Raw genomic sequence first — 12,722 nt, 5'->3', positions numbered from 1 at the left:
AACTTAAGAAATGCTCATCAAAAGACACAATATTAACTTCTACCAATCGTGAGCAGAGCTAGGATTTATTTGATGTTTCTAATAAATATTCAGTATTACCTCATAAATTTCTCTGAGTGGAGATAATAGAAAACTCTGAATTTGAAAAAAAATTGTAGCCTTGCCTCACTTTTACAAGATACATGATATTCAGTTTAATTAGTGACAGTAATTAGGTCAAAAATAATTTTCATACTGCAATATGGCATTCAATGAAGTTTTTGGAAATATTGTTTAAGTGTTTTATCAACAGCTTTGCTAAGAATTCCTTGTATGTAGTAATTATACTTGTCAAAAATTATTGCCTCTGTATGTGTATTCTTAAATGTGTCTATCAGAATTCAGTAGAAATTTTTTTGCCTGTACAGTCCTATAAAGATGAATTACTTGTCCACTATAGCACATAAAAACCTATATTTCTGGCTTTCCTTAAAAAAGTTGACATCTGGCAACAGTGAGGTTTCATTTTCCCATGGCAATAATTCTCTGGCACATGTGTTCTCCCGTTAGCCTAGGTCTCTGCCTCACTGTTTTGTGTATTTCACAAATACGCATTTCACATGCCTTTCTGCCCTTTGTAGGCATTTTAGTTTGTGATTTTGGCCTGAACCTTCCCACTGAGATTTCACTTATGTAAGAAATCATTTTTCTTATTTTTCTCCTATAGCTAGTGAAAGGTAAAGCTCCAATCCAGCCCATGAAATAGTATTATTGCACCCTCCAAATGAAGAGAATTTTGAGTCAGCCTGATATGAGGACATGGAGCTTGGCATATCTGAATTTCAGTTCCCAGCCTGAAGGGCTGTCATTTCTTTTTCTTTTATCTCAGTTTTCTCATAACCAAAATGGGGATAAACATGCATACTTATTTTGAGGCTAAGGTAATTGCCTGACATACAGTAAGCACTCAAATATAGTAACTATTTCTTTTCCCTCCCTCCACACTATACCAGTGCTTTCAAATGTCCTCCTTTCCAGACACATTCCTTCTCACTAACATTTCTGTGTATCATGTAAGGAAAAAAGACATTTAATAAGTTTAATAAGAATCTAATAAATAGAACTCCTGTTACTAAAGTATAAATATCAAATATAAATAGAATTAGATAATTACTGCAAGTTTCCTATGAAATGACAACAATATGCATTTACATGGCTTTAGAAATTAGACCTAAAAATCGTAGAGCGAGTGCAGAATGCCCACTTTGTAATACCTGCAACTCCATGTCATATTTGGGGCCTGGTCTTGTCCTGTCACAATTGCTGTGATACTCTGTTCTCAGAGGAAATTTTGAGTGTAATTATTGGTAGAACCATGTTCTTGTGATAGATCAAAGAGAACACCTTCTCCTTCTAACACATCATCATATCAGCTCATGAGCTAATCCTTTCTTAGGTTTAATAGGAGCACCTCTTAGAAACATTAGACTCAATCCTACATCATGCATAAGGGCAGTGACCTTGTATGTCTTATCTTCATTTGAATCCCTAGGCCAAACATGGTTCCTGGGACATAGTTGACACTCAGCAACTATCCATTGATTGGATGAATGAATGAAAGCATTGATTGTTATAGAATATCCATTTTATAAGCAGTTGAGATGGTTTTGATTGCGAGTGTCAGAAAACACCAATGCAATAGACAGCAACAATACAGAGTTATTAGCTCAGATAATAATGACTTTAAAGAATGGGAGCCTAGCTCAAAGGTGAGTTACCTCATATGTTTTCAGGAGCCCATGATTTTCTGTCCTCAATACTGGGCCTTTCTTCTCTGGCTAGCTCTCTATAGTAACCACTTGGTTGCAATGGTTTCATAAATCACATCCAGCATTTCAGTGACCAAAAGTGGAAGAGTAATCTCCTCTGTCTTGTGTCTATTTTTAAGAGAAATGAAATTCTTTACCATAAACCCACATCTGGGCTTCATCTTATTTCTCACTGGTCAACATTGGGCCATCTAATCAGCTCTACTAGCGAAGAGAAGGGGGTTTTCCATGATCAGTTTACAAGAATTAGATAAGCTCTGAATTAAAGATGAAGTTAGCTCACCGGAAGGCACAGGATGTCTAAATAACACTGGAATTTTGTTAATAAGAAATAAAGGGGAAAGGGGCATCAACCACACTGGAAAATGTATTAATCAGAAAGCGGATTAATATTTCTTAAAACATAATTTCTGAGAAAAGAAGATTATTTTGTTCAACTATTTAAACAGTAGATTCCAAAGGTAGTTTGTTATATTTTCTCTCCATCCAGTTTCATGTTACAACCCCTTGTAGTAAGGACCAGAAAAAATACTTTTAAACAAAGTTTACAAGTTTAACCTTGCTTAATAAGCACAATAGTCACAGATATCAGTTTCACCTGTTTCCTAAGAAGACAAGATACTTGCTTAAGGCCCCCTTGCACTGCCATGTAAAGAGTGCTTACTGAAAGTTTACCATAACAGCTCCCCATTTTGATAGATGAGGAAATTGAATATTAAAAAGCCTAGTTACTTTTCAAGGTTATATAGCTGAGAGTGATAGAGTTAGGTTTTAAGACCAGAATAGTCTGACTCTGAAGACTAAGGGTCAGCTGCCTCTAAATGAAGCAGATATGTGCAGGAAAATTCTTTCTGTCCATTGTGAAATGATTTCAAAAGAAATAGTAGTCAAAAGAATTGCAAATAAGGGACATTAACATTTCAACAATTTTCATGTATTCAGTAAATGTTTCTTCAGCATCTACTCCATATCCAAAACACTGAAAAATAAAAACTCAACTGTATCTTCCTTTATCTTGTGAAGATGTGGAATACATTATTTTTAAAGCTAGAGATCATTTCCAGTGTAGTAGATAAATGAGTGGGAAATGTTGAAAGAAATATGCATAGGGTCATGGGCAAAGTTCATTATAATATCACGGAGTAAGTTTTATCCAGTAAGCTTCATAGAAGTACAAAACAAATCTAAGTTACACCTCAAGACTCAACAGAATTATCTATGGGTATATGTATCTATCTAAATTATGCCATATATTCCCTTAACACTCTTTTTAAAAATTTACATTTTTTTCTAGATCTTGTAACTTCTTTTTATCCAAGTTCCTTCATCAAATAAGTTCTGAAAAAATAATATAAATTAGCTTAAAAAGAAATATACTAAATGGAGATATTAGCTACAAGCAACTTATTTGCTTCCATAAAATATAAGAACTACTATTTTAAAGTTAGTATGGAGAAATATAATTGGAGGAAATTTAGATAAAGGAATAAGTAATTCACAGAAAAGAAAAATTCCACTGAGAAATTTAACATATAAATAAGTGCTTAATCAAGAGAATGGTAATGAAAGCAATGATCATATACATATATATGTATATATACACAAATATTATAGTGTATATATATTATATAGTTACAAATAAATATATGTCTATATACATGTAAATATATGTATATGTTTATGTATACATATAAATATAATTGCATATGTGTATGTATATACCATTAGATTGGCAAGCAAAAAAACTATCAATATTGATTGTTTAGACAAGTATAAGATGAAATGAACTTTCTCACTGCTGGAGGGTGTTTAAATATTGAATATTGGCTCTGACATGTTGAATAGGAATTTGGTAGGTAGGACCTAATAATTCTAATATATATGTATCTATTAATGAGAAATTCCATCTTTGAGTGTATGTGTGGATATTCACGGCAGCATTTCAAATGATAAAGAACAAAAAAAAGTGAGAACAATATAAGTATCTTTGTATAGAGGAATAATTCAATGACATGTAGTGTATTGAGAAAATAAATTTTGAAAAATAGTCCTGATAGCTGGCAGCTGGCTGCTGACAGCTAGGAGTTGACAGGTCAGCAGTATTCCCAGCTGAACATAAAGAACTTTCACAGAATTTGAACAATACTCAAGCGGGCTACTATGTAACCATGATGGAACAAGAGAGAGATAAGGTCACTCTGAAATCACCACTGAAAAGAGACAGAACAAGGATACCATGCAACCACACAAAAAACTAAGCATCCTTGTTTTTTGATTAACTGACACTATTTCTTGAAATAAAATTCTATAAACTCTAGGAACATAATGAAAATTCTAACTCCACGTTACTGCTCCCACCTCCTATTTTATATATTTTTAAATATTTATTTATTTCCTTTATATTTTTTGGCTGTGTCCAGTCTTTGTTGTGGCCCGCGGGATTCTCTCTAGTTGTGGCACATGGGCTTCTCTTTAGTTGTGGCATGCGGGCTCCAGGGCACATGGGCTCTATAGTTGTGGCGTGCAGGCGCCAGAGCACGTGGGCTCTGTAGTTCACGGCACGCGGGCTCTCTTGTTGACACTCGAGAACTCAGTAGTTGTGTCACATGGGCTTAGTTGCCCTGTGGCATATGGGAACATAGTTCCCCAACTAGGGATGGAACCCACAACCCCTGCATTGTAAGGCGGATTCTTTACCACTGGACCACCAGGGAAGTCTCTGCCCCCTTTATATTTTGACCATAACCAATTCAAAACAGGTCATTGCTTTACTAAGCCTTTCTCAAAGACATTTAACACAGGACAGGCTAAGAGTCCCTCCACATTACTTTTGTAGTTCTGTGTATTTACTTTAATCATGGCACTTCTCACGCAGTTATTATTGCATTTTTGTGTTTCTATACCTGCTTCTCTTCAAGACTTTGAGTTCCTAGAGGGAACAGACCCTGTGTTGGTTTAGTATTTTGCGTCCAGCACGATGAACGGCACATATGCTCAAGAGACATCTTATTGACTGAGAGAACAAAAGGATGGATTGATCAGTGCATTAATAACCAAATAAATACAATCACTGGGAAGCAATCTACATTTCATTTAATTCATACAATGTTAACATACAAAGAAGATAATATTAAAATTAAAAACTAAGGAAATGTAATTTTTTTGACATTTCCTACCATCATCTCACATCTCACCCCTCCTTAATTCCACAAAAGGGAGAGAAAGAAATGAAAAATAAAAGGAAGGGAAATATCTATTTATCGATTTTCAAACATGCAGCTTCTATTTGCAGCGTCCAGATCCCTGTTTTGAAAGTTGTGTGCACAGTAGTGTATTAATTATGGGGATTATGAAACCCTGAGGCTTGATGTGTTGAAATAGAAAAGGGTTTTAATTCTAGGGGAACCATCTCTAGATTTTGATGTGAAATAAAGTTTCTGGCATCGACCCTGCGCTAATGAAGATCAGAATGTTCTCTTAGTGTGATCAGAGCTACTCCCACGTTGATTACCTCTCGGTGAGTTGAGAGGAAATGGAAAAGCAAAAGCATTGATTTTTGAAGAAATTTCTTGTCTTGCAAACCACTTATTACCCAAATAGATTTACTCTTAATCTTTTAATAAACTGAAACAGTTAGTGATTTCTGCAAATGATGCCTCAGTCTAATCTCACAGAAGACTCTCATTTCTGCAGTGGATTACAAAAGTTTCCCATCTTTCAATATTTGTCTTTGCTTCTTTCAGCAGCTGAATTTAATTCTTATTATCCTCAACGACAAGGCAATTTCAGATGATGAAATTTCTCATGTGAAACCTACACCTTTCAAATAATAATTTACAACTCCAAATTGGATTTGTGTGTATGAGTGTGTGTGTACATACACACACAGTTCACCTGAAGATGACAGTCTGATTTGTGAACTTATAATTCATTTCATAGATTAAAATGTTTTTAGCCATAAGAAATGAAGCATCATTGTTTTCAAAGAAAGATTAAATTCACATGATCCTCGGGTTCATAATAAGAAATGAAGTGGCAAAAGTGAAAACAACAACAAAATAAACAAACAAAAAGAAACCCCTCATATTCGTAATCAATGTGATGAGTCAATCGTCTTAGTTGAGTTTGAAATCCCTCTTGCACCTACCCAGGTTCACATGTGCATTATTTCTTGCCTAGTTACTGTATCATCTTCCTAATTGCTTTCCACCCGTGAAATTTCACCTATCCATCCTTTGCTATCAGAATGATCTTTCTAAAAAAGTATTTAAGATAAAGCAAAACAAACATGTACTTTGCCTGCTTAAATCTAAAATGTTAAAGCTCTTAACTATGTGCCAGGCACTGTTATAGATGTCATGATCCATCTGGTTTTTGATTATCATGACTCCTATGTAGATATGGCTCTCCCCTCTCAACACATGAGAAATCTGCAGTTCAGAAAAGTTAAGATGATTTATATAAGGTCTAGAATAAGATTCCTCAGCAGCAGTATTATTGACATTTTAGGTCAGACAATTATTTGTTGTGAGGTACTATCCTGTGCACTGTAGTATGTTTAGCAGCTTCCCCGACCTCTACCACTCTATGCCAGTAACAGGCCCCTGACCCCAGATGAGAAGGCCAAAGATGTATCCAGACATTGAGAAATATCCCCTGGGGAAACTGACAAAATTATGATTGAGAAAGTTAAGAACCATTGGCCTATACGTGTATCTCTTTCATAATAATGTAATCCACATAGTTTAATGGCCTCACGGATGCATGCTTTATCATTCCCAAATATTCATTAATTCATTCATTTCTTGACTCAGTTTTGGGATATGTTTTAAGAACTTGGACTCTGTGCCAGTCTGCCCGAGTTTTTATCCCAGGTCTACCATTAACTGGCTTTATGACATTGGGCAAGTTCTCAAGCCCTCTCTGCCTTACGACCCTCATCTGGATTTGGGAATGATAATCACACATCATTCATAGGTGTGTTAAAAAGACTAAGTAAGGTTTTCTATGTAAAGATCTTAGAAACAGTGGGGTTCTGAATTGATGCCTATGGTGATCAGGGAGGAGAGTCTGAAAGTTTTCCATCGAGCCACCTTTTTAACATTCTTACACCTGACTACCCATGTCAAAGAGCGGAGAACCAGCTCAGTAAAGCAACCCCATTGCAGACAGGATACTGGTGATCTCCTTCCCTGCCTACAGCCCCTTTACTAGAACTTCTCTCCCAAACATACCATCACTATAATGTCTGCTCACAATATAATCTGCCACAATCACTCTCTTTCTCCTTATAGTGATCACCACATTCTTATCACTAGTACGGTTGTCCACAGTTATCCAATTCCAGGAGATAGAAAACAAGGATCCACTGTCATATATTCTCCTAAGATTCCTCAGTAGTGTCTTACTCTGCAGCGCGTTGTGAACCATTTTCCATAAGATTGTGCGAATACATGTGCTGGTTTCACCCTGCTCCTTGTAGGTCTTCTGCTCTTCCGGAAACTAATTATCTTCTCCTTACATCTTTTATTTTTTAGTTGTATTTTATTGTGATAAGAGCAGTTAATATGAGATCAACCCTCTAAACAAATTTTTAGGTGTGCAATACAGTATTATTGACTACAGGTACAATGCTGTTTAGCAGATCTCTAGAACTTATGCATCTTGCTTCACTGAAACTCTATGCTTATTGATTAGTAACTCCCCATTTCCCCTTACTTTCAGACCTTGGCAAATACCATTCCACTCTTCGATTCTATGAATTTTATGATTTTGGATTTCTCATATAAGTGGAATCATGCAGTATTTGTCTTTCTGTGACTGGCTTGTGTTGCTTAGCTTAATGTCATCAAGGTTCATCCCCGTTGTTGCATAATGCAGAATTCTCTTCTTTTTTAAGGATGAGTAATATTTCATTGCATATTTACACCCATTTTCTTTATCTGTTTATCTGTTGATGGACATTCAGGTTGTTTCCACATCTTGGCAATTGTGAATAGTGCTTGCAATGAATGTGAGAGTACTAATACCTCTTCCTTACTTATTTGGAATGATGATACATATTTATCTACAGTTTAAATAGAGAAATGAGCTTAATATAAGAAAATAAACTCATACATGCTTATACTCAAGGGTCATGGAAATGTTCCACAGTACATGATATTTGAACGTAAATCTAAAAAGAACAGTAGGTACTAACCAAAAAAAGAGTGAGGCAGTGGGAAAATGTACAAGAGAAAGCCAACAAATGCTTGGTTCTAGAGGTGAGACAACATGCATAATCGAGAAATTGTACAGATATTTGTGAAATACATAAATGTTCTGGCATTTGACATATAAGAATTTCCTGGTTGGAGAAATGTCTGGTTTACATACTGATCTATCTGAAATAGTCCACCTCCACCCTCCCCATCTCCATTCTTTGGTCTTCATGTGGCCATTTCTGTCTCGTCTTTCAGTTGTTAGCTCAGAATTTACCTTCTCAGGAAGTTCTTCTCTAGCTACTTCATCCTAGTATGAAAAACTCTAATAATTGTTATGGAGAAAATTTTTTTAAAATAGCAAGTCTTCCAACAGGAACTCTTGACCTAACTCTATTGTTTGCTTTCCAGATAATAAATGCAAGTTCCTGAGTGCTGAGGACTTCTGCTTTGTTGATCTTTTCATTGCCAGTGCTTAGAATATTGTCTGGCACTCAGTTCAGTTGGTGCTCAAAATATATATACTGAATGAATGAACGAATGAATAAAAGTTGTCCATTGTAATGTCACTCACCACTTGTATTCCAGCAACCTGAGGCCTTGACAACAGCTGGATCCCTGTAATACTAGGCACATCTCCCTAATTAGAAAGTGTGGGGGGGAGGCCTTTCTTTCAGTAAGTCAATTTTTTTACTTACTTACCCAAGAATTTGGCTTTTCTATCCTTGTCCAAGGCCAAGAATGCATGGATACCAGGCCAAGCAATTGTACAGGGGCTTAATTTGCAATTCTCTCCCATTTCTGGAGGCTAAAAAAGAAGAGCTACCCAATCTCATACCCAGCAGGGTTAGGAACAAACACATTTTTAACAGCAAAAATTGTTTATATACTTGATTGGCATTGAAACAAGCACATACTTTTTCTGAAAGTCAGTTGTCATTTTTTTGGTGGAAGTGGGTTGTGTACTTTCATTTTTAAGACAGCTGACATCCAGCAAAATACATCCAGAGGGAAGTGTTAGTTCTGTTCTAAGCATGGGTGGGAAGCAAGATTTAAATCTTTGCTATGAAGGACATTTTTGATGTCCTAATTTGCTCAGTTTCATGGGTCTCATTTTGTTCTAATTAGCATTAGGGGTAAGAAATAAGAGCATGTGAGTCACATCTCACAGTGGGCTCAGATTTCTAAAGGTCTAATGTAAAATATACAATTTACAATGTATTTTCAGTTACTCACAATAATTTGAAAGCTACATGAATAGAGTACAACAATGGATTTTTTCTCAACTAAAATCCAGCTAATGTCCAGCTCATACATTTGCCATTTTCATTTCTGACCCTTTCTGCAGCTGTGGGTCCATGAAGTCATGGTTTTGTTGAATTCATTTTATATTATGCTTCCTAGTGCAATGTTTTGACCACGTCTGATTATATAGCTCAATTGGAGTGGAGAAAATTACCCGTTAATTTAGAAAAAAATTCCCTTTCAAAGCCTGAGGGAATCTGCTCTTCAATTCTGAAGGAAATTTACAGAATCAGGTTGTTTGTACCAGTTGTAAGTATTGTTTAGTGTTTGACCCAGGGTTGCTTGATATATCACTCAAGCAAATATGACTTTATTTTTGTCTCTTTTCCCTTTTCTCTGTGATATGAATTCTGGTGAACTCAGAATATCTTCTCTGCCATTGAGTTTTGCACACCCTTCTCTCTATAGTTTTGCCATTGATTTCCATATATATGGCTATATATTCAAGCCATAACTATAATAAATAAGGCTCCCATTATAACCTTGCTTAAAATAAGAGATGGGTGCATTTTCTTCTACTTTCTTACAAGAAGTTTTTAAAGGCACTTCTATTTTTAGAAAAAAGAAATAAAAAATTAAGAATGCGTATGTTAACAACCTGTGTTGATTGGAAATACCCAAAGGTGTTTGTGAAACTGAGCTTTCATGAGATCATTTTCTCTTCCTTTTATGTCCTAAACTTCATCTTCATTGCAAATTGCCTGACCCTTGTGGAAGATTGCTGTTGGGCACACATATGAAGAGGTTAATTACTACTTTATTATATCTTACATGTTTCTCTATTTTACAGCACCCAGGTTTTTTCTCTGTTACTCAGTGGGGATGTGTTAGATTTCTTTCTTCCCTTTTTGAGAATGATTCTGGTTCTTTATATACTTAAGAAAAAGTCCTTCCATACAACATAATCACATTTTGGGCGTTTGCCATGCTCCCCAAATCAATTATTTAACATAAAATGCTAGGTACTGTGTGTTCACAAATATCTAATGCATGCATTCTGTCTAGTGAGAAGATCAGGTGGGTACATGAGCAAAATAAAACATGAAAATCCAATAGTAGGAGTGGGTACCAGACACAGCAGACAGGGATAAATGAGGGACAGGTGGTTATTGGGCTCGGCAAAATCTATCTAGAGAAAGATATCATGAGATAGAACTTTGAATGGCAGGCAAAGGAGGAAGGACATTTTGGAAGGAGGGTGTAATATATGTAAAACGATGAAAGCATGCGAGATATAAGATACACGTTGGGAACTACAAGTGTTTAATATTTTAGGGTCTCAGGACTCATGGGGGAATGAGATTATCAAATTTGAGAGCAAGGGCCAAAACATGGGCATGGGTCATAAAATTTCCAGTTATCAATCTATATCCGCAGAGTAGACCTAGACAAAACCCTAATAACATCTACTGCTTTGATGTCGTAGAAAGAGCATAGAGCATGGAACCAGAAGTCTTGTGCTCCCACCTGCTGTGTTACTTGGGACAAGTTGTCTTCTAATTTGAGCCTTCACTTCCTCAATTAAAAATTAAGAACAATAAAATATTAATCTCCTAAGGCTTTTGGATAATTTTGCATGTGTCAAAAAAGCTTTGAAATTTAAAAAGTACCAGCCAAAGTAATGTCCCTCTTTCACATAGTCCTTCACATACTTTCAAATATTTAAGGGTTTAGAATCTATCAGGCGCTGGTCTAGCCAACAGGCAATTTATCAGTAAGCACAGCAAGTAAGACCCCTTCTAGTATGGAGCTCATGATTCCCTTTTCTGTGGCATTTAATCTGAGACCTATAAAAACCATAGGGAGAAAGATTTCAGGAAGAAGAAACAGCAAATATAAAGATCCAAAACCAAGAATGTTATGGGCATGAAATACATTCACAGAAGATGAGAGGACTGGAGTACCTCTTCAGATGCTGGGCCCCTTGGGGAAGGATTGGGCAAGTGGGATTTACACCCAGCAGAGCAGTTCTCCTAATTATAGACATACAGCATGTGGGCCAGAGGCAAGTGACATATATGCAAGGCTTTAGCCTTTAACACCCTCTCACCAAAAAAGAAGAAAATTCCTTTTGTGTTGCTAGGATACCTCTGCATTTTAGAATCTGCAGTGCATTGGGCTCTTGACTCTTACCCTTTCATGTCTTTTTCATCTGTCAAGGTTCTCAGAAGAGAGTGTCAGGAAAACTTGCAGTGGTCTCCTGCTTTGGAAGCTACAGGTCGACTTCTCTATTGCTCCTATTACTTAATATTTTCCTTTCCTTTCTTCTAAATGGTCCTGGGATTTTTTTATAAAAGTGTCATATTAAGTCAGGAATGCAAATACATGCTAACTTAAGTGCTCACTCTGATCCATTGATGGTAGGTGCCTAGAATACCATGTGGAAAAACATTCTAGCTAAGGTGGGGAGCTCAGCAGAGAGTGAGACAACAAAATTGTCTACGTCTTCTTTGGATTGAGTGAGTAGCAAAGAGGCAGAATTGGACTGAATCTTCCTTAAAGTAAATCTGCCTTTTTGCTCTAAGATTAAAGTCACAATTGGGTCATTCTTTTCTTTAGCATATTTTATTTTCAATATATTTTCCTAGGTAAAAGAAAACTTATCATAGTTATGTTAAATAAACATTAGTACCAAGAGTGCAGCCTAAAAAGCTATAGATAGTATCATCTATGGCACTTTTTTCCTTAGTAAGTCCACATACACCGCCACTGATATTCTCAGCTTCTTGGACATTATACAAATGACTTAGTATTTCCCAGCCTGTTTTCTTATCTGTATGGTGGAGTTAATAAGAGAACTTACCTCCTAGAATTGATGTAAAAATTAAATGAGAAAATCTCTTTAAAGAACTTGCACTAAGCTCAACACAGAAAACTTTCTTAATAATTCCTTAATAAAAGTTAAATGGGGACTTCCCTGGTGGTCCAGTGGTAAGGAGTCCACCTTACAATGCAGGGGACGTGGGTTTGATCCCTGGTTGGGGAACTATGATCCCACATGCTGAGGGGCAACTAAGCCCACGTGCCACAACTATTGAGCTTGTGCACCTCAACTAGAGAGCCTGCGTACCACAAACTACAGAGCCCACGCCCTGGAGCCTGCACGCCACATCTAGAGGAGAGAAAACCCACACGCCGCAACTAGAGAGAAGCCTGTACTGCAACAAAAGATCCCACGTGCCTCAGCGAAGATCCCTTGTGCCACAACTAAGACCTGACACAGCCAAAAATAATAAATAAAATAAATAAATAAAACTAAAAAAAAATGTTAAATGATGGTGATGATGATAATCAAGTCTCCTATGCCTGTGAAAAGAATGGTTCACAAATTCAACCCAAGAAGGGAGCATCTAGCCAATTCCTAAGTCCGTGGTAATTGCACGTCCAATTCACTTTAGTCATTTACTTT

The sequence above is a fragment of the Delphinus delphis genome, chromosome 20 (assembly GCF_949987515.2).
Source record: "Delphinus delphis chromosome 20, mDelDel1.2, whole genome shotgun sequence".
NCBI lineage: Eukaryota > Metazoa > Chordata > Mammalia > Artiodactyla > Delphinidae > Delphinus > Delphinus delphis.
The sequence above is the reverse complement of the archived record's forward strand: the minus strand, read 5'-3'. Positions refer to the sequence as shown.